The following is a 21,945-nucleotide window of genomic DNA, read 5'->3' as shown; positions in this document are numbered from 1 at the left end:
CACAGGAGTAAGTAAAGATTTTTGGTGCAAAATTTCCCTGTTGTATTTACAGAGTCTGTTGTGGGCATCATTAATCATTTCTAAGCATTCTGCAGCCGTTTTGCTTGGCTATTCTTTTAATTAGTGGAGTGTTAAGGGGAGGTTTGTATTTAAGACATTTTAGGTAGTACTTGTTTTCTTAGGCATTTTTCGTGCAGGAAGTACAGCTGTTCATGGGTGGCACTCTGTCAGATGGCATTCATTTCCCATTTTCAGCCTATTGCGCCCATAAGTCTTAGCAAGTTTTGAGAAGATTTGTAGCTCAGGTCGAGGTTCTGGATGCACGTTTGTTCGCTGAACTGGAAAGTTCATTTCCAGGTGTTTCGTCACGCTGCTAGGTAACATCTTCAGTGGGCTTCCGGGCAAAGCACTAATTATAATTCCTGCATTTTATTTATACGTTTGGGTTTCTTTGGGTTGGTGATGTCGTTTCTTTATCATGATCTCTTCATCATACAGATAAGGAAGGACACCACTTTGACTGGGGCAACACATTCATCCTAGGACTAGCCAAACAGACACGTGAGAATTCTGAAAAGCATGGCATTCTAACTGGAACTCTCTCAACAAATATATCGAGTTAGACCCCTTCTACAACCCCCGAGAGAAAAAAGAACAGGAAATGACATCACCAACCCAAAGAAACCCAAACATATAAATAGAAAGCAGTACTTTGCACGGAGGCCCACTAAAGATGTGACCTAGTAGGGTGACAAAACGTCTGGAAGTGAACCTGCCAGCTCAGTGAGCAAACCTACATCCAGAACATCAACCTGAGCTACAAATCTTCTCAAAACTTGCTAATTGCTGGAGTGTTAGTCAGAATCACACCAGTGCAATGAAAAAAAAAAGCAGGAAAGATGCAAGCATATCTATCATGAACTTAGTCATGCCACTACCGAGAAACATTGGGATTTATTTATTTTACAGAACAGATTATGGTAGCTTCATCCCCCTAAGTTTCAAACTGCCAAGAATTTAAAAATCTAAAATTACTTTTAACTTACCAAATCAAAACAGGTTAAGTACACCAAAAAGAAAGACCTAAAACTATAACCTCCGCAATTCATGCCTGTTGATCCAAAATTAGATCTTGGCTCTTTAGTTATGAAAACATATTCATAATTTTATCAAAGGTCCAGCATACATTGAATACCTAATCCTAAATAGTGGATAAGGAAAGATTTTTCTAAATTAAAATTGTACTTCAGGATTAACTTTGTTTCACTTTTGAATAATATTAGTTTTCGACTGAAGCACTGTGGCATGAAAAGGAAACTAGTTGCCCAAGGGAGGCAGATGCTGGCCTAGAGAGAAAGGAATAATTTGAGGAATTCTCTCCTCAAATCTTTGCATGAGTACAATAATGACTGTGCAAGATTGAAACTGGCTACTATCTTTGCTTTCCCTGTTCTCAAATTGCAGCAATTGTTTTAACTGCTTCATGCTTACAAAACAAATGGATACAAAAACAAACTGTTCCCAGTTATCATTTAGTGTTGGTAAACTGCTATTCAGTAGCCAAAAATAAAGTAAATGTTTTAATTAGCTAAGTAGATTGAATACAAATAAGTAATTAGGTATTGTAGATAGACAAAAAAAAGGGACAGAAGTACAGACAGGCAGATATCATGCATTGAATTAATTAAAAATAGCTTTTAGATGATGGAATGATTTTTGAAAATGTGTAGTGAATTATATGTAGAATGTTTGGCATCAATATTCAAAAATGGACTAACAGAAACTTAACTCTAACCAATGTATGCTGTACCTTTGATTTCTACTATCCAGGATAATTTTCAAATTCCTATTGTGCAGTTGAAAAAAGAGATGATATTAAAGCTTAGTTCAATTATCACAAAACACTAGAAAAGGGAAAACAAGAATCAACATGCACATCCAAAAACAAAACAAAAAAAGTTATATATAACATTGCGCACAATATTTTTTTCCTCCAAATTTGCACTAACCCACAGCTGCTGTAGAACTAACCTAAAACATATGTTCAATCATTAAAAACAAAAAAACATAGGTCTGAATCCCTAATGTGTGGTTACATCATGACTAAGTATTAGTAACTATTTCTTAAAAGGGAAAGTCCACTGACCAGTGCTTTAAAAGCAGTTACTGGAACCATTATTTTACATGAATACCATTAGTTATAACAATGCTTTGGTAATTCGCATTTTAATAGAAAAATATTGCACATCTGCATAAAAAACCTTCATCATATAAAGCAAACTGAACACAGGACATGAAGAAAGTTATTTTGGGCTAAAAACTGGCTTTGCACATTGATGTAATGTTACCATTATAAGCATTCATACCAATTTCACTGGTATCACTCAATTTCCAACCAGAAGCATTATTCTATCAAATTTCACTACCAGTAGATGGCATCTGCAGCACTTTAATTGCTAACCAGTTTAACTGTCGTATTTTAAGCGACAGAGCTTCATAAAAATAAGTATAAGAGGATCTTGTAAATCAGTGTCAGCATACCTATCTACCAGGCCAGAAAGTCTGAGTTCAAGTCCCAACTGCTCTGAAATTGTCATCACATGCCCAAAACGGGATGATTGAAAAAAAATTATAAAAATAAGTTTGCTTGACTTTTTTTGGGTGGAACTAAAAGAGAGTCCCGTAGCATACTGCAACAATATGATACAGTGATGTACTATGCATTATAGTTATATTACTCCTTTAATTGCAAAACAAAGATTTAATTGAAGCCTTTTGTCAAGATGATGCCCTTTTAACAACTTTATCTCAGTCAGTCAAACAACAGGTATGCAAAGTACTTCCAGTAAGCAGTTGGCAGTGTACAGGCAAAAGAATGAGTAAGATACTAAAAAGCCAATTCTATTCATTCATAAGCAAAGTATAAATGCAGCATATTCTTATTTTGAACTTCATAGTTCCATAAAGCATCATTAAATGAAGCAGTTTAAGGTGTATAGACACAAAAATCACATTAAAACTTTTTTCAGCTACCATTAAGAAGTGACAATGCCAGGGAATATCTTTGCATATTTCCACATGCAGGGTTTCTTTTTAAGTACACTTATGGGATGTGGGAGTTGCAGGCTAGGGCAGTATTTTATTGCCCATTTGGAAATGTCCTTTAGAAGGTATAAGTGAGTTGCGTACTTGACCACTGCTGTCCACCTATACCTGTGGTGTAGGTAGTCCCAATTGCCATAGAACTGTAAAGCATGGAAACAGACCCTTCAGATCAATTTGTCCATGCCAACCAGACATCCTAAATTAATCTAGTCCCATTTGCCAACATTTGGACCATATTCCTCTAAACCTTTCCTATTCATTTACTCATCCAGATGTCTCAAAATGTTGTAATTGTACCAGCCTCCACCACTTCCTCTAGCAGCTCATTCCTTACACACACCAACCTCTGCATAAAAAAGTTGCCCCTCAAGTCCCTTTTAAATCTTTCCCCTCTCACCTTAAACCTATACCCTCTAGTTTTGGACTCACCCATCTGGGGGAAAAGACCTTAGCTATTCATCCAATCTATGCCCCTTGTGATTTTATAAACCTCTAAGGTCACCCCTCACCCTCCGACGCGCCTGGGAAAATAGCCCCAGCCTATTCAGACTCTCCCCATAGCACAAACCCTCAAATCCTAGCAACATCCTTGTAAATCTTTTCTGAATCCTTTCAAGTTTCACAATATCATTCCTATTGCAGGGATACCAGAATTGCATGCAGTATTCCAAAAACGGCGTAACCAATGTACTGAACAGCTGCAACATGACCTAACTCCTATATTCAATGCACTGAACAAAAAGGCATGCATACAACATGTTCTTCACTAACCTGTTGACCTGGGACTTCATTTTCAAGGAACTATGAACCAGCACTCCAAGGTCTTTGTTCAGCAACACTCCCCATGACCTTACCATTCAGTAAGTCCTGCCCTGATTTGCCTTTCCAAAATGCAGCTTCTCGCACTTATCTAAATTAGACTCCATCTGCCACTCCTCAGCCCATTGGCTCATCTGATCAAGACCCCTTTTTAATCAGAGGTAACCTTCTTTGCTGTCCACTACACCTCCAATTTTGGTGTCATTTGCAAACTTACTAATTATACCTCCTTGTTCACATCATATCATTTGTTAAAATGATGAAAAGCAGTGGATCCAACCCCAATCCTTATGGCATAGCAAGTCATAGGTCTCCAGTCTGAAAAGCAACCCTCTACCAACACCTTCTGTCTTCAACATTCAAGCTAGTTCTGTATCCAAATGGCTGGCTCTCCCTGTATTCCAGGTGATCTAACCTTCCTAATCAGTCTACCTTGTGGAACATTGTTGAACACCTTACTGAAGTCCATATAGATCATGTCCACCACTCTGCCCTCATCAATCCCCTTCATTACATAGTCCAAAAACTCAATCAATTTAGAGAGACACAATTTTCACAGACATAGCCATGCTGACTATTCCTAATTAGTCTTTGCTTTTCCAAATCCTGTCCCTCAGGTTTCCCTCCAACAACATGCCCACCACTGATGTCAGGCTCACCAGTCTATAGTTCCCTGGCTTTTCCTTACTACCTTTAAATAATGGCACCATGTTAGCCAACCTCCAGTCTTCTGGCACCTCATGTGTGGTTATTGATGATACAAACATCTCAGCAAGTGACCGAGCAATCACTTCTCTAGCTTCCCACAGAATTCTAGGATACACCTGATCAGGTCCCAGGGATTTATCTACCTTTTTTGCATTTTAAGACATCCAGTACCACGTCCTCTGTGATATGGACATTTTTTTCAACAAGTCGCTATTATTTTCTCACATTCTATTATCTTGCATATCCTTCTCCACTGTAAACACTGATGCAAAAAAACCATTTAGTATCTACCTCATCTGAAGAGTTTACACACACATGCGGCCTTACTGATTTTTAGGGGACCCTATTCTCTCCCTAGTAACACTTTTGTCCTTAATGTATTTATAGAATCCCTTTGGATTCTCCTTAACCCTATTTGCCAAAGCGATCTCATGTCCCCTTTTTGCCCTCCTGATTTCTTTATGTGTACTCCTATTGCCTTTCCACTCTTCCAGGGATTCACTTGATCCCTGCTTATGCTTCCTTCTTATTCCTGACCAAAACCTCAATTTCTCTGGTCATCCAGTATTCCCTACACCACCCAGTCTTGCCCTTCACCCTAACAGGAACATTCTGTCTATGGATTCCCGTTACCTAATTTTTGAAGGCCTCCCATTTCCCAGCTGTCCCATTTACATGCTAACATCCACTCCCTATCAACTTTTGAAAGTTTATGCCTCATACCATCAAAATTCACCTTCCTCCAAATTTAGAACTCCAACTTTTAAATCCAGTCTATCCTTTTCCATCACTTTTTTAAAAACCAGAGTGTTCCAGGATTTTGACCCAAAAACAAATGAAGAAAGAGTGATGTAGTTGCAAGTGAGGATGATGTGTGGGTTGGAGGGAAAATTACAGTTGATGGTAGAAAAGATTTCTTTACATTGACCTTAGTACTCTCTACTTTGCTGTGAAGGGGACAACCTTACTATTCTACCAAATGCACTTCACCATTCACAGATGCCACCCTAAGGTTAGAGGCTGCAGTATAACTGCCCATATAAAGCAGATTCATCTGAAGGCAATTATTGCACAGAATATTTCTAAGAAATATGCTTTTGGTACTTGCATTTTCATGCTGTAAAGTATTAACCCAACAAATATTCTAAAAGCCATTTTAATTCTTCTCTCCAGCACTTGAGCAATAGTGTTGGAATGGTAATAAGGCATCATTGTTTTTTACTGGTGCATTTTTCTGCCCTCAATAGCAAGGTCCTATGCTACATCACAAAACCATTACTGTTCCTTCCTTCAGGTTCTGGTCTCAACAACTCTCTTTCAGCATTTAAAAAAAAAATCACAAAAACATGGAGAATCTCATTCTCCCTCTCAACATCTGATCTCACCATCTTTCTTTCTGTATAATCTCTTGCAAGTTGTAACTCTACACTGCAAAGTCTTATCGACTGAACTCCAACAATGATCATGAAGTAGTTAAAGAACATACTCAGCAAGCAACAACACAAGAACAGTAGGATAGCTAGCTGCAGGGAGAGATTACATGCTTAGCATATGGCACACTATTTTTGTACTTGTTGCATATTAATTGTAACTCATGCAACACCAATTCTGTCAACATACAAAAACAGTTCAAAAGATCTGTTAGCAAGTTAATACTTTGGCCCTTTTCAAAGGGTTTCACTCAATGAAACGTCAGGCAAATACTCTTCACATGCAATTAAGATGCTGAGGTAGAAAACTTCACTTTGTGCACACAACCTTCCCCCAAGCCCTTGAGCACATTACCAAAGTGACACTTCAGAGCAGTACTCATAAAAGCTGCACGTGACAATTAAATCAAGATTCTGCCTATTCCTGCCTTCTCCTCATACCACAAAGATTATTTATTCATTCCTTCATTGACCAACTTCAATTAAAATAGGTTACCCGGTCATTATCTCTTTAGACCATAAGACATAGGAGTGGAAGTAAGGCCATTCGGCCCATCGAGTCCACTCCACCATTCAATCATGGCTGATGAGCACTTCAACTCCACTTACCCGCATTCTCCCCGTAGTCCTTAATTCCCCGAGACAACAAGAATCTACCAATCTCTGCCTTGAAGACATTTAGCGTCCCGGCCTCCACTGCGCTCTGCGGCAATGAATTCCACAGGCCCACCACTCTCTGGCTGAAGAAATGTCTCCGCATTTCTGTTCTGAATTTACCCCCTCTAATTCTAAGGCTGTGTCCACAGGTCCTAGTCTCTTCACCTAACGGAAACAATTTCCTAGCATCCACCCTTTCCAAACCATGTATTATCTTGTACGTCTCTATTAAGTCTCCCCTTAATCTTCTAAACTCCAATGAATACAATCCCAGGATCCTCAGCCGTTCCTCATATGTTAGACCAACCGTTCCAGGGATCATCCGTGAGAATCTCCGCTGGACACGTTCCAGTGCCAGTATGTCCTTCCTGAGGTGTGGGGACCAAAACTGGACACAGTATTCCAAATGGGGCCTAACCAGAGCTTTATAAAGTCTCAGTAGCACAATAGTGCTTTTATATTCCAACCCTCTTTGTTTATTGGAATGTGCTGGTTACAAATTAGCTGCTGCATTGTCAGTATTATAAACCTTCACTTTACTTCAAATAGTATTTCATTGCCTATGAAGCTTATAATATCTTGAGATTATTAAAAAGGAATTGTACAACTTCAAATATAACTTTAAACAGCACATCCGAGTAAAAGCCATGACTCCTTGCTTACACTTCAATAATAAAAAATGCCAATATCAAATATTTTGATTGTACCATCTGTGTCTACAGTTGACTGAGGTTGCACTTTCATCTATGGCTTCAGTTTCATTCATTATCGTGGTATTTTTTTTAAGGATAGATAAGATAATATAATTAACATCTATAATAATTAGTTTGACCATTTCAGGGCTTGCAGAATAACGTTTTACAAAGATATACATGCCAAATAAAAGAAAAACGAAAACATTTCTTACTGGCGATATACTAAGCCAGTCAGCAATACAAACTAATGCTAACAATCACATGTTCCTTAGTGAATGTATTTAATTTCAGTTTATAGCTATATAGCATGTAAAAAATTAACATTACGACTGTACCCCATATATACATTGAAGTAACGACTGCTATTATTTTAGTTGCTCTGTTACTCCAAGTGTCGGGATTCCTGAACTGATACCGCATGAGTCATATTGCTCGAAGTTTGGTGACTGAAAATCGATATTAACATACTTCTTTCAAAGACAATGCAGTATTCGGTTTATCCCGTTTACTCTTATAGGCTGAAAGCGCTTATGTGAAAAGCATATAGAACAAAACCGTTCCAAAAACTGCTCCCGTCCAAACTGATAAAAGACAGATGATATACACTATGGTCAGTACGTTAAAAAGTTCTATACTACTCACTGCCATGGTCAGCTTTTTAGCTCCTTCGTGTCAGAAGTGATGCCAAAAAAAAACTTCTTTCTGCAAGTCGTGAAAAATATGCAACGGACTTATAGGTGTGAACATCGGGAGATGCACACGTGAAGGATGGGACTCAAATCAAACCCCAACCCTCCCCCAAAAACAAAACCTCACACGATGGGCAACCGCTTTAAGAAAGTGCTGCAACATGTCAGACACAGATTGAGTTCGTGTTCCAAAAACAGATTGCTCTACAACTAATCTCCACTTTCCAGACCACATTCAGATCAAGTCTCACCATCTGATTGACCAAGTTTACTCACCTCGAGCTGTCAAAAAGACAAGGGCGCAGCAGGGGAAAAAGAAAACACACTTCCACAGGCCCGAATCTAAAGACCCCCCACCCCCCAACTCTCACTAGCTCTCCAACTGAACCCCTTAAACTCTGATCTCGGAGAATCTTACAAGCACAAGTCAAGAGTGTCTCAAATACTACAGACGGCGTAAGTTTGTCAGCTCTCCGTACGGCGAAGCTGGAGCTGAATGAGGTTCCCTCACACACGACCCTCCTGCACCAACTCTACGGCAAGCAGCGTTGAAACCAGCCGCAATGCGCATGCGGCCTATCACATCGTGACCACGCCCCTCCCCACAGCTCCGACCACTGTGACCCCGCCTCCTCCCTCCAGTCACGCCCCAAACCCACTGACTCCGCCCCCTTCAACGGAGCCCGGCCAGCAACCCTTGGACCCCGCCACACACGGCCAGGCCTCTGATTGGAGGAACGATTGATGTATCATTTTCACCACCCAAAGACCCCGAGTCACATCCAGGGGCGCTTTTAGGTGGGACAACGGGCGAGGGGCTTAGTTATGATTTGAACTTAATATTTTGCATCATCTTTAGATGTGCGGGTTCGCCTGGTTAAGATTTAGTGAGGATGCAGCTTAGGGCTACGGAGTTAAAAATCACACAACACCCGGTTATAGTTCAGCAGATTTAATTGGAAGCACTAGCTTTCGGAGCACTGCTCCTTCATCAAGTGGTTGTCAGGGCTGCGGAGATATTGAGTTAAGTTGGAAGTAGAGGGCTGGGAGGCGGATGAAGGAATACTTTCAAAGCAAAACCTGAAAACCCGGGGCAGTGCGAAACCTACAGCAGCTGGCTCTCTGCTGAGGGAAATTTGTTCCGTTCTGTGAAAAAGGCGAGAAATTGACCTTCTCGAAGCGTGTACCTGAGGGTTGGTGTTCTTGTGAGTACGGGGTTTCCTACTGTACATTTGATATCTTTATAAAATGAATAATCATTAAGTATCAGCCTGCAAAAAGCTTACGCTGGTATTGTCCCATGCGCAAGTCCTAAGATGTACAGTACTTTTAAAAAAATGGAAACGTGTTTTATTTCTCAGTGGAGAAATGTACTTAAAGACAAGGCAGAAGCATATGCAGCTATCTTCCACCTTGTCCAGCTCCTTGGATTTCTCAAGATCATGGACACCAATCGTCAGTCAATTCATTTAACTTCACATGATAGCAAGAAACTATTGGCTGAAGATGTTGGATACAGTAGAAGCTGCAGGCCCTGACAGCAAACTGGAGGAATTACACCTTGTCTTCTACCTGGGCTGCCTCTTCAGTTTCAAATAACCCCACCCCTCCCCTCCCCGTCCCTTCCACCCCACCCAGCCACCTACTGATTCATTCCTCCCATTGACAACCAGGTTATACCGTCTGCCTGTCTTCACCTAGCCCCACTCCACCATCCTGCCCCTGCCACCCCTTTTATTTACAGCTCCCCCCACATCCACCCCAAATCCTGAAGAAAGGTTACACCAGAAATGTTGACTTCACCTCCTGATGCTGCTTGGCTTGCTGTGTTCTTCCAGCATCCTGTCTACTTTGGATTCCAGCATCTGCATTTTTTTTTGTCTCTGACAAAATTGCAGCAGTTAAGAGTCAGAGTCACGTGCTGACGATTTTTCCTCCAGTTGAACCAAACTGTTCCAGTACAGCTACAACACTAGTGTTAACTTGACAGTGCTGAAAATTTCTTGGGGATGTCCTGCCATTTAAAGCGGGACAAAATGTTTAGGAAGTCCAATTACTGTCCCAATAATCAATGCTTGATCATTAGCAAAGTTGTGGATGGTATCAACAGTACTACCAAGCAGTGCTTCCATAGCAACTACCTGCTCACTGACACTGGTTTTGAAATCCATCAGGGCCAGACTGCTTATGACCTCATTATAGCTTTGGTCTGAACATGGACAAAACAGCTGAACTCAAGAGATGAGGTCAGAGTGATGTACAATGAGGTACAATGTTCAATATAATTTGTGATTCCTCGGGTACTCAAGCTGTCCATGGCAATATGCATTAAATCTTGGGTCAATGAATGGCAAATAATATTCGCACCACAAAAGTACCAGATTATGGCCATATCCAATGAGAGAATCTAACCATCTTCACTTGATGTTCAATGGAATTACCACCACTGAACCCATTCAGCAGTCAGAGGCTGGGCATTCTGCAGCAAGTAACTCATCTACAGACACCCAAAAGCCTGTCCCAACATCTGCAAGACAGAAATATGGGATGGAATACTTCCCACTTGCATGGATGAGTGCAGCTACAATAATACCCCAAAGCTTGACACTATCCTGGACAAAGCAGTGTTTCATTAGCCTCCACTTCACCAGTTTGAAACATTCATTCCCACTACCAAATCACTGTGACAACAATATGCAAGATACAATGCAGCAATTCACCAAGGCGCCTTTGATAGCAGCATCCAAACTCTCAACCTCTACCAACTGGAAGGACAAGGGCACCTGATGTGTGGAAACACCACTTCCTACTTGTCCATCTAACCACACACCAATCCTGGGACATCCTAATAAAACTCTATTATAGCTACATCAAATGGTCTAAAATGGTTCAAGAAGGTGGCTCACCACCACCTTCTTGAGAATATGTAGGGATGGGTAATTAATGCTGACAGAGCTAGTGGCATTCCCCATCCTGCAAAATAATATATAAGGGGCAAGGAAAAAATGGTGGCCTGGCATTCTAGATAGTAAGGAGGTTCTTTAAGCAAAATGTAATGTAAATCAATTTCTCAACTTGATGTGGGACTGACTCATTTTGATATACAAATCACATTATTGAAGAATGTCACACACACCTTGGAAGTAAACATTTCATGAAAGAAAGCTATTAATCTATCTGCCTAAATATTCAATTTGACGATTTTCTGAACTTCCATTCCTCTGTCAATTCCAGTTTGGTGTTATCGTCAAATTTGATGAATTGGCATTGTGCTTTTGAATTCATGTCATGATTTAAATTAGAAAAATGTTGGCACAACACAAACTTTGTCATCACACACATCACTCCCCTCTCACACCAACATAACTTCTCTGACAAATATAGAACATAGAACATGGAACAATACAGCACAGAACAGGCCCTTCGGCCCACGATGTTGTGCCGAACTTCTATCCTAGATTAAGCACCCATCCATGTACCTATCCAAATGCCACTTAAAGGTCGCCAATGAATCTGACTCTACCACTCCCACGGGCAGCGCATTCCATGCCCCCACCACTCTCTGGGTAAAGAACCCACCCCAGACATCTCCCCTATACCTTCCACCCTTCACCTTAAATTAATGTCCCCTTGTAACACTCTGTTGTACCCGGGGAAAAAGTTTCTGACTGTCTACTCTATCTATTCCTCTGATCATCTTATAAACCTCTATCAAGTCACCCCTCATCCTTCGCCGTTCCAACGAGAAAAGGCCTAGCACTCTCAACCTATCCTCGTACGACCCACTCTCCATTCCAGGCAACATCCTGGTAAATCTTCTCTGCACCCTCTCCAAAGCTTCCACATCTTTCCTAAAGTGAGGCGACCAGAACTGCACACAGTACTCCAAATGTGGCCTAACCAAAGTCTTGTACAGCTGCAACATCACCTCACGACTCTTGAATTCAATCCCTCTGCTAATGAACGATAATACTCCATAGGCCTTCTTACAAACTCTATCCACCTGAGTGGCAACCTTCAAAGATCTATGTACATAGACCCCAAGATCCCTCTGTTCCTCCACCTGACCAAGAACCCTACCATTAACCCTGTATTCCGCATTCTTATTTGTCCTTCCAAAATGGACAACCACACACTTGGCAGGGTTGAACTCCATCTGCCACTCCTCAGCCCAGCTCTGCATCATATCTAAGTCCCTCTGCAGCCGACAACAGCCCCCCTCACTGTCCACAACTCCACCTATCTTTGTATCATCTGCAAATTTACTGACCCACCCTTCGACTCCCTCATCTAAGTCATTAATAAAAATTACAAACAGCAGAGGACCCAGAACTGATCCCTGCGGAACTCCACTTGTAACTGGACTCCATGCTGAAAATTTACCATCTACCACCACTCTCTGACTTCGACCGGTTAGCCAGTTTTCTATCCAATTGGCCAAATTTCCCTCTATCCCATGCCTCCTGACTTTCCGCATAAGCCTACCATGGGGAACCTTATCAAATGCCTTACTAAAATCCATGTACACTACATCCACTGCTCTACCCTCATCCACATGCTTGGTCACCTCCTCGAAGAATTCAATAAGACTTGTAAGGCAAGACCTACCCTTCACAAATCCGTGCTGGCTGTCCCTAATCAAGCAGTGTCTTTCCAGATACTCGTAAATCCTATCCCTCAGTACCCTTTCCATTACTTTGCCTACCACAGAAGTAAGACTAACTGGCCTGTAATTCCCGGGGTTATCCCTATTCCCTTTTTTGAACAGGGGCACAACATTCGCTACTCTCCAGTCCCCTGGTACCACCCCAGTTGCCAGTGAAGACGAGAAGATCATTGCCAACGGTACTGCAATTTCCTCTCTTGCTTCCCACATAATCCTAGGATATATCCCGTCAGGCCCGGGGGACTTGTCTATCCTCAAGTTGTTCAAAATGTCCAACACATCTTCCTTCCTAACAGGTATCTCTTCTAGCTTATCAGTCCGTTTCACACTCTCCTCTTCAACAATACGGTCCCTCTCGTTCGTAAATACTGAAGAGAAGTACTTGTTCAAGACCTCTCCTATCCTCTTCCGACTCAATACACAGTCTCCCACCACTGTCCTTGATCGGACCTACCCTCGTTCTCGTCATTCTCAGGTTTCTCACATACGCATAGAATGCCTTGGGGTTATCCTTGATCCTATCCGCCAGGGATTTTTCATGCCCTCTCTTAGCTCTCCTAATCCCTTTCTTCAGGTCCCTTCTGGCTATCCTGTATATCTGTTGTTTCCCATCATTTATCAATTTTCTAACATCTTGAATATCAGAGTTTTGAACTTAACTGATGGAATTCTATCCAGAAAACAATTAAATGCTTGTTGCAAATCCATGTGTATCACATAAATATAAGATCTACTTTCATTGCCTTTTCTTCGAAACCTAGAGTGTTGATCAGCCAGGATCATCTGCATCTGAATCCTTGATAATTGATTAGCATCAGAGTAATCGATATTTACACTTAATAATTACACCTATTATTTTACACAGAATTAAAAAGGAATTATCTAGTCTTAAGCTTCCTACACAAGCCTATTTCTAATCTACTGAGCCTACCCATTGACTCCCCCTTAAACATTGTTAGAGGTTTATAAATGTACCATTTATTCCTAAGAAAATATCTGTTTTGAGTTATTTTTACTGACCTGAGACTTCCATCTCATTTCTCAAAAGTTGTTTCTGGGAAGGGTCTATTACCCTTAATTTCGATTGTGGATACTGGTACAAAGAAGGTCATGCATTCAAATTGCACATCAGAGATTTGAGCAAAAATTCAGGCTGATTGAGTTAGAAGTTTAAAATGGAGGATCCATCGCCCTCTCAAGTGGAACTGAAATAATCTATGATATTATTTTGAAGAATAGCAGGTGAACTCACCCAAATGTTCTGATTAATATTTTCACTCAGCTGAAGAACCAAAATTAATTGGAACAGATCATCTAGGAGTTCATTGGACACACATAGATTGGCATGTTTCCTACATTAGATACACTTTTAAAGTCAAAGTACTTAAGCAATTTGAAAAGTTATGAGGGCAAGAAAAGAACGGAGTTATTGCAAGTTTGTCTTCTCTTATATGATATCTACTATCTTGTGTTCATTTTCTATGTCAACTACATAGGTGTCTTTCATGGCTGTTGATTCCCATGTTCCTGCTGAAGTTCAGCAATACCATAACATCTTGTCTCTCCAACACTGCGGCTGGGATACAGTCCATCTTCCGCAGCTACAACACCACTCCCTACCTTTGTGTCTGCTACATCAATGACTGCATTGGTGCCACCACATGGAGGTTGAACAGTTCATCAACTACACGAACATTGTCCACCCTCAAGTTCACCCGCACCATCTCTGACATCTCCCTCCCCATCTCCATTTCTCCGACTCAACACGGGTCTTTGCTACAAACCCACCGACTCCCACAGCTACCTAGGCCACACCTTCTCCCACCTGCCTCCTGCAAAACATTATCCCCTACTCCAAATTCCTCTGCCTCATCTGCTCCCAGGAGGACCAATTCCACCATAGAACATCCCAGATGGCCTCCTTCTTCAATGACCACCATTTGCCCTCCAATGTAGTCAAAAATGCCCTCCAGAACATCGCCTCCACTTCCTGCACCTCTGCCCTTGAACCCCACCCCTCCAACAAGGGCAGAACCCAGCAGTCCCTGCCTTCCACCCCACCAACCTCCAGATAAAACGTATCATCCTCTGCCATTTCAGCCACTTTCAAACAGCCCCTACCACTACAGATATACTAGCTTTCCCACAACTATTTCATTCCACAGAGACCATTCCCTCTGCAACTCCCTTGTTAGGTCCACGCTCCCCACCAACCCATGCTCCATGCCCAGCACCTTCCCCTACCACCACAAGAAGTACACAACCTGCGCCAACAACACCCCCCCCCCTTCACGTCTGTCCAAGGCCCCAAAGGATCCTTCCACATCCAGAGATTTATCTGTACTTCCACACATCTACTGTGTCTGTTGCTCTCAATGTGGTCTCCACTACATTGGGGAGACAGGATGCCAACTTGTAGAACATTTCAGAGAACACCTTTGGGACACATGCACTAAACAACCATACCACCCTGTGACTGAATATTTCAATTCCCCCTCCCATTCCATCAAGGGCATATAAGTCCTTGGCCTCCTCCACCACCAAATTCTAGCCACCCGATGCTTGGAGGAAGAATTCCTCCTTGGGACCCTCCAACCACACAGGATCAATATTGATTTTACCAGCTTCCTCATTTCTCTGCCCCACCTCATTCCACATGTAACCCTCTAACTTGCACTGTCCTTTTGAAATGTACTACCTGTCCATTTTCCCTCCCACCTATCCACACCACCCTCCTCTCTGATCTATCACCATCACCCACCCACCTTCATCTACCTATTGCATTCCCAGCTAGCTTTCCCCCAACCCCATCCCCCTCCCATTTATCTCTCAGCCTCCTTGCCCCCTCCCCTCCCCCCCATTCCTAATGAAAAGCTTATGCTTGAAACATCAACTCTCCTGCTCCTCGGATGCTGCCTGACCAGCTGTGCTTTTCTAGCACCAGAGTTTGGGGTATCCAATCAAGGTGTCACTGCTTTTGAAATATAATGCTCCAGGAGGAAAAAGAGTACAAGACTAATCTCTAAGCAGACTATGCTTGAATGATCAAAATGTTAGGGAAACATAGAAGAAAGTACATTGAGCCCCATTCCCCCCATCTTTCCCACCAGGCCTCTTATTACTGTAAAGTATTAATATATACCTTCATGGGATATGAGCCTCACTGGTTGGTCAATATTTATTGCACATCCCTAGTTGTCCTTGAGACAGTGGTCAGCTGCCTTCTTGAACTGCTGCAGCACAATAAATTCAAAATCTCAATGACAAGTTATAGATTCAGTTTTCTTATGTGGTCAGTGTAATGTTGATAACTCACCTGTATTCTTTGTAGATTAGAGTGGTGGTGGAAAAGCACAGCAAGTCAAGCAGCATCCGAGAAGCAGGAAAATCAATGTTTCGGGCAGGAGCCCTTCACCACTCTAATCTTGACTCTAATCTACAGCATCTGTGTTCCTCATTTTTGCCCTGTATTTTTTGAATCTTTACAATACTCCGAGGTGATTATGGAGAGCCCGTACAGTACAACCCATTTAGAATTGAGCTGTATCCTTTACATTCTCATGTGTTCACAGATAGGGTACTGGTGTTCAACATTTGGTTAAGGGGAACACTAAATATTTTTTTCCAATTGAAACATAATCAGTTGGTTAGCACATTGGTTAGCACTGCAGCCTCACTGCACCAGAGATCTGGGTTCGATTCCAATCGCGGGCAACTGTCTGTGTGGAGTTTGCATGTTCTCCCCGTATCTGGGTGGGTTTCCTCCGGGTGCTCCGGTTCCCTCCCACAGTCCAAAGATGTGCAGGTTACATGGGTCGACCATGCTAAATTGCCCATTGTATCCAGGTAGGATAGGTTAGCCATGGGAAATGTAGGGATACATAAGGTGTGGGGTCTGTGTGGGATGCTCTTTGGAGGATCCGTATGGGCCAAATGGCCTGCTTCCAATTTATTGATGTAAAAATCCACCAGGATGAATGGTCAAAGTTTAAATACAGATGTATATGTTTGATGTTTTAGTTGGAACGCATGATGCCCTCCCGTCGAATGACTGTGGAAATGAGCTTTAAGGAAGAAGCGTGTTCGGTGCAAGAACTAAAATAAATCTATAGTGACATAAAACATGCTTTGTTTTTGAAGAATTTACTATGTACCATAAACAGACGGTGACCAACGCAAATCTCCCCAAATGTTAAGAGGACAAAGGAACAGACTCAATAGCTCATTGCGATCAGAACAATGTAGTAGTTCTGATGATAAATTGAAATCGCAAATCACGTGGATTAAAATCAAGCTCAGAATAATCTTTAGTTGTTTTGTGTAAACGTTATATTTCCTGAATAACGGATGAATGCGATAGTGATCTGTCTACCTAAAACGTTCAGAATTCATCAAACGCCTCGCTGCGTTTTGGAATAAAAGCTCAGGTTGTTAATGACCTTTCGGGTTAATTAATAGTTGACTTTAAAAACTGCACTAACTACAACCGGTTGTAACCTATTTAGTCCCCCTTTTAGGAAACTCTCGCCAAATACTTTCAAATATGATCAAGAATTAAAACGAAAGTCGAAAATGAAATTCGCATTAGCCACGAGGGGAAATATTTGTTCAACGTAGTGGTCTGGAAGTCTCAGCATTTTTGCAAGTTCGACACATTGGAAATTATTTGCATGTTTTCCCCAAGGCACGTTCATTTTCACAAAAAGTAGTTTCGTCCTATTTTGCGTCCGCAAGAATTGTTGAACGTGTTTCAGAAACTAACCAAAGAAGTAACGCGCGCCTAGGCAGCCGCACTATTGGGACACTGAACAAAATACCCATTAAAGATAGTTGCAGAAAGAATCAATCGCATAGCGCATTGTTCTTTAAAAAAAGTTGTCTGAAGTAATAGGAACCGTCATCTAAAATTAATTTCGAACGATACAATTTTCCCAACTTGCTACTCAAGTGGTTGGGTTAAACAAAATTATAAACGTGGTTTGTGTTACATCTTCCTAAATTATTAGTAACAGTATTAAATGTCAATGTTAAATTGGAATATATAGAAAGTCAAAACCATAATGAAAACCAAAACATATAAACTCTTCATAAACCATGATGTAAGAAACAAATGTCCCGACTTAACTGTCACTATTAGTATTTTTTTAAAGTATGAATTACCTATAAACAGTTGTGAAATCCAGGTTCCGATTGCGGCTTTTGAATCTATATTTATGTTTCACATTTTAGACAGCTCTTTATAGAGAGCTGTGAGGGGAAAAACACACCCCAAAATTGATGTCACTTCGTGGTTTGGACAAATCAATGCAATCAAAAAACATCGCACCGAACTGTTAAGATACGAGGCTGTGGGTGGGGCGGGGGATAGTTGAGAGAGCCTGTTGCATTGTACAAGTATTTGGCTGCCATCTGGTGGAAAACAAACTCAATTACTGCGCGGTCACCATCCACTGGCGTGCACAGAAGGAAGTCACTGTTTTAAGACCATCAGCCGAATTTTGTTTGTGTTCCCGATGAACCTATGCGACAACTGGCGCGCAGAAAATCAATAGATTCAGAATTTAACTACAGGCTCTGCTGAGTTTCTTCAGCACTTCTGTTTCTCATTTATAATTTATCCAAACTTACCTCCCCATTAGACAAATGCTAATCGTTTGAAGTGTACTTGCCTTTTAAAAGTTAAACCTCTAACATGTGATCAATTTCAATATTAAGAAGTATTATATTTCTTGTTTTATGGCACTATGTAACGACCATATTTGGGGAAAAGGGGATAATTATTGTTAAGCAGCCGTTAGTTAAAACGTAAAGATAGATATTACCGTTGTATAGTATTGTTAATTAACATTTATTTAAAATTCATAACATAATTAATTGTGAAATTAATTGTGAAGTAATTCCACAACACTGAAAAGTATTAGGTTATGACAATCGTACAATGATAAAGGTTTTTCTTTACAACGATACTGTGCCTTTAATCTTGGGGTTTAAATTCATAGTTCTTTGAAAGTGGAGTCACAGGTAGACAGGGTAATGAAGGCATTTGATATGCTTGCCTTTATTGTTCAGAACATTGAGTGTAGGAGTTGGGAGGTCATGTTGCAGCTGTACAGAACATTGTTTAGACCACTTTTGGAATACTGCTTTCAATTCTGGTCTCCCTGCTGTAAGAAAGATGTTGTGAAACTTGAAAAGGTTCAGAAAAGATGTACAAGAATGTTACCAAGCTTGGAGGGTTTGAGCTATTGGGAGATGCTAAATAGGCTGGGGATGTTTTCACTGGAGCATCGGCGTGTGATGGGTGACCTTATAGAGGTTTATAATATCATAAGGGGCATGGATAGGGTGATTAGACAAGGTGTTTTTCCCCAGTCAAAAAAGTGTGGTGCTGGAAAAGCACAGCAGGTCAGGCAGCATCAGAGGATCAGGAGAGTCGATGTTTCAGACATAAGCCCTTCATCATTCCTGATGAAGTACTTATGACCAAAACGTCAACTCTCCTGCTCCTTGGACGCCATCTAACCTGCTGAGATTTTCCAGCACCACACTTTTTGACTCTGATCTGCAGTCCTCACTTTCTTCTCAAGATGTTTTTCCCAGGTGAAGGGAGTCCAAAACTAGAGGGCATAAGTTTTAAGGTGAGAGGGGGAAAGATTGCATGGATAGGATAAATAGACAAAGTCTTTTCCCTGGGGTCAGGGAGTCCAGAACTAGAGGGTGAGGGGGAAAGATATAAAAGAGACCTAAGGGGCAACATTTTCACACAGAGGGTGGTACGTGTATGGAATGAGCTGCCAGAGGAAGTGGTGGAGGCTGGTACAATTGTAACAATTAAGAGGCATTTGGATGGGTATATGAATAGGAAGGGTTTGGAGGGATATGGGCCAGGTGCTGGCAGGTGGGACTAGTTTGGGTTGGGATACCTGGTCGGCATGGACGGGTTGGACCGAAGGGTCTGTTTCCATGTTGTATATCTCTATGACTCTATTTAAAAGGGACTGAAGGGGCAACTTTTTCATGCAGAGGGCGGTGCCCATGTGGAATGAACTGCAAGAGGAGGTGGTAGAGGCTGGTACAATTACAATATTTAAAAGGCATCCGGGTTGGGTATATAAAAGGAAGGGTTTAGAGGGATATTGGCCAAATGCTGGTAAATAGGACTAGGTCATTTAGGATATCTAGTCAGCATGGACAAGTTGGACCAAAGCATCTGTTTCCATATTCTACATCCCTATGACTCTATCTCAATCAGTCAATCATGTTTGATGGAGACCTGGTTTATTTTAAGATAAGGGAAAAGTGAAAGCAACAATATTTCAATTTTTGAATGCGTGAGGAATAGAATGATGCATGTATTTGGTACTGAAATCATTTTTCATCGTTCTGACGCTGTACAAGTCCTCGCAGAGGAAGATGTGATAAATTCACTGTACTGTGAAACATTATACTTCCTCTTAAACTAAAAACCTTGCAATTATATACTACGTCATCTTTAATGTTAGAGAGAAGTAAAGATAAAAATATTGCACAAGCAAATGTTTGCTCAGGTAACTAGGTTTTAAAGAGGGTGGGGACGTAAAGCATAGTGTGGCTTCCAATAGTGAAATGATCTAGAGAGTACAAAGCCTGAGCAACAGAACACATCACACTATTTTTCCTTCATGAAATGTTAGCATTCCTAGCTAGGCCAGCATTTATTCCTTATTCCTAATTGCCATTGAGAACTGGTGATAAGCTGCCTTCTTGAAGTCTGCAGATCTTCATGGAAGTAGGTAAACCCACAGTGATAAGGAAGGAGTTCCAAAATTTTAACCCAGCCACAGGGAAGGAATGGCGATATGGTTCAAAGTCAGAATTGAGTGTGGTTTAGATGGAAACTTGAAGAGGTAAAGGAAACTGTCAGCAATGAAGCAACACTTGCTTAGCAATAACGAGCTCACTGATGCTCTGTTTAGGTTCCATCAGGGCCATTCAGCTCCTGGCCACATTACTCCATTAGTTCAAATGGACAAAATAGCTGAATTCCAGAGGTGATGTGATTATGACTACCCTTTATCAATGGGAATCGGGGTGAGATGGAGAAACTCTCCATTGGTTGGAGTTGTACCTAGCACATAGGAAGATGGTCATGATTGTTAGGGGAATTTCATCTCAGCTCCAGGACATCTCTGCAGGAGTTCCTCAGAGTAGTGTCTTGGGCCCCACCACCTTAGCTACTTTATCAGTGATCTTCCCTCCATCATAACATCAGAAAGGGAATGTTTGCTAATGATTGCACAATGTTTAGCAGAATTAAGGAGCATCCCAAGGCCTTTTATTCATATATAAGAAGCAAAAGGGTAACTATAGAAAGGGTTGGTCCACTAAAGGATAAGGAAGGAAGATTGTGTCGAACCTGAGAAAATGGGTGAGATTCTGAATGATTACTCTGCATCAGTGTTCACTGAGGAGAGGGAGATGATGAATGTTGAGATTAGAGATAGAAGTTTGTTTACTCTGGATCACGTTGACATAAGGAGGGAGGATGTGTTGAGTAAGCTAAAGGATATTAAGGTGGACAAATTCCCAGGATCAGATGGGATCTATCCCAGGTTGCTGAGGGAGGTGAGAGAGGAAATAGCTGAGGCCCTGACAGATATTTTTGTAGCATCCTTAAATACAGGGGAGATGCCGGAGGACTGGAGAATTGCTAATGTTGTCCCCCTGTTCAAGAAGGGTAAGTAGGGATATTCCAGGTAACTACAGACCTGTGAGCCTGATATCAGTGGTGGGAAAGTTGCTGGAGAAGGTACTGAGGGATAAAATCTATTTATATTTGGAAGAGAATGGGCTTATCAGTGATAGGCAACATGGTTTTGTGCAGGGGAGATCGGGCTTACCAACTTAATAGAGTTCTTTGAGGAAGTGACCAAGTTGGTAGATGAAGGATGGGCTATAGACTTTAGTAAAGTATTTGATAAGATTCCCAATGGTAAACTAATGAAGAAAGTGAAGTCACATGGTGTGCAGGGTGTTCTAGCTAGGTGGATAAAGAACTGGTTGAGCAACAGGAGACAGACAGTAGTAGTTGAAGGGAGTTTCTCAAAGTGGAGCAAGGTGACCAGTGGTGTTCCACAGGCATCAGTGCTGGGGCCACTGCTGTTTGTGATATACATACATAAATGATCTAGAAGAGG

The 21,945-nt window shown here is 41.4% G+C and overlaps 1 protein-coding gene across 2 annotated transcripts in view; it reads right to left on the bottom strand.

Annotated features, from left to right (window-relative positions):
• tgfbr3 (transforming growth factor, beta receptor III) overlaps positions 1–18,066 on the bottom strand; it is a 184,518-nt gene extending 166,452 nt beyond the window's left edge. The window contains exon 1 of one of the 2 annotated variants that reach the window (XM_072574698.1): positions 17,930–18,066. The gene's annotated coding sequence lies outside the window, so the exon portion shown is untranslated. Of the gene's footprint in view, positions 1–8,379; positions 8,659–17,929 lie in introns of those variants that run through there. The other variant, XM_072574697.1, reaches the window with a different exon arrangement.
• Between the last annotated feature and the right edge of the window lie 3,879 nt (positions 18,067–21,945).

The sequence above is a fragment of the Chiloscyllium punctatum genome, chromosome 7, assembly GCF_047496795.1.
Source record: "Chiloscyllium punctatum isolate Juve2018m chromosome 7, sChiPun1.3, whole genome shotgun sequence".
NCBI lineage: Eukaryota > Metazoa > Chordata > Chondrichthyes > Orectolobiformes > Hemiscylliidae > Chiloscyllium > Chiloscyllium punctatum.
The sequence above is the reverse complement of the archived record's forward strand: the minus strand, read 5'-3'. Positions and strand labels throughout refer to the sequence as shown.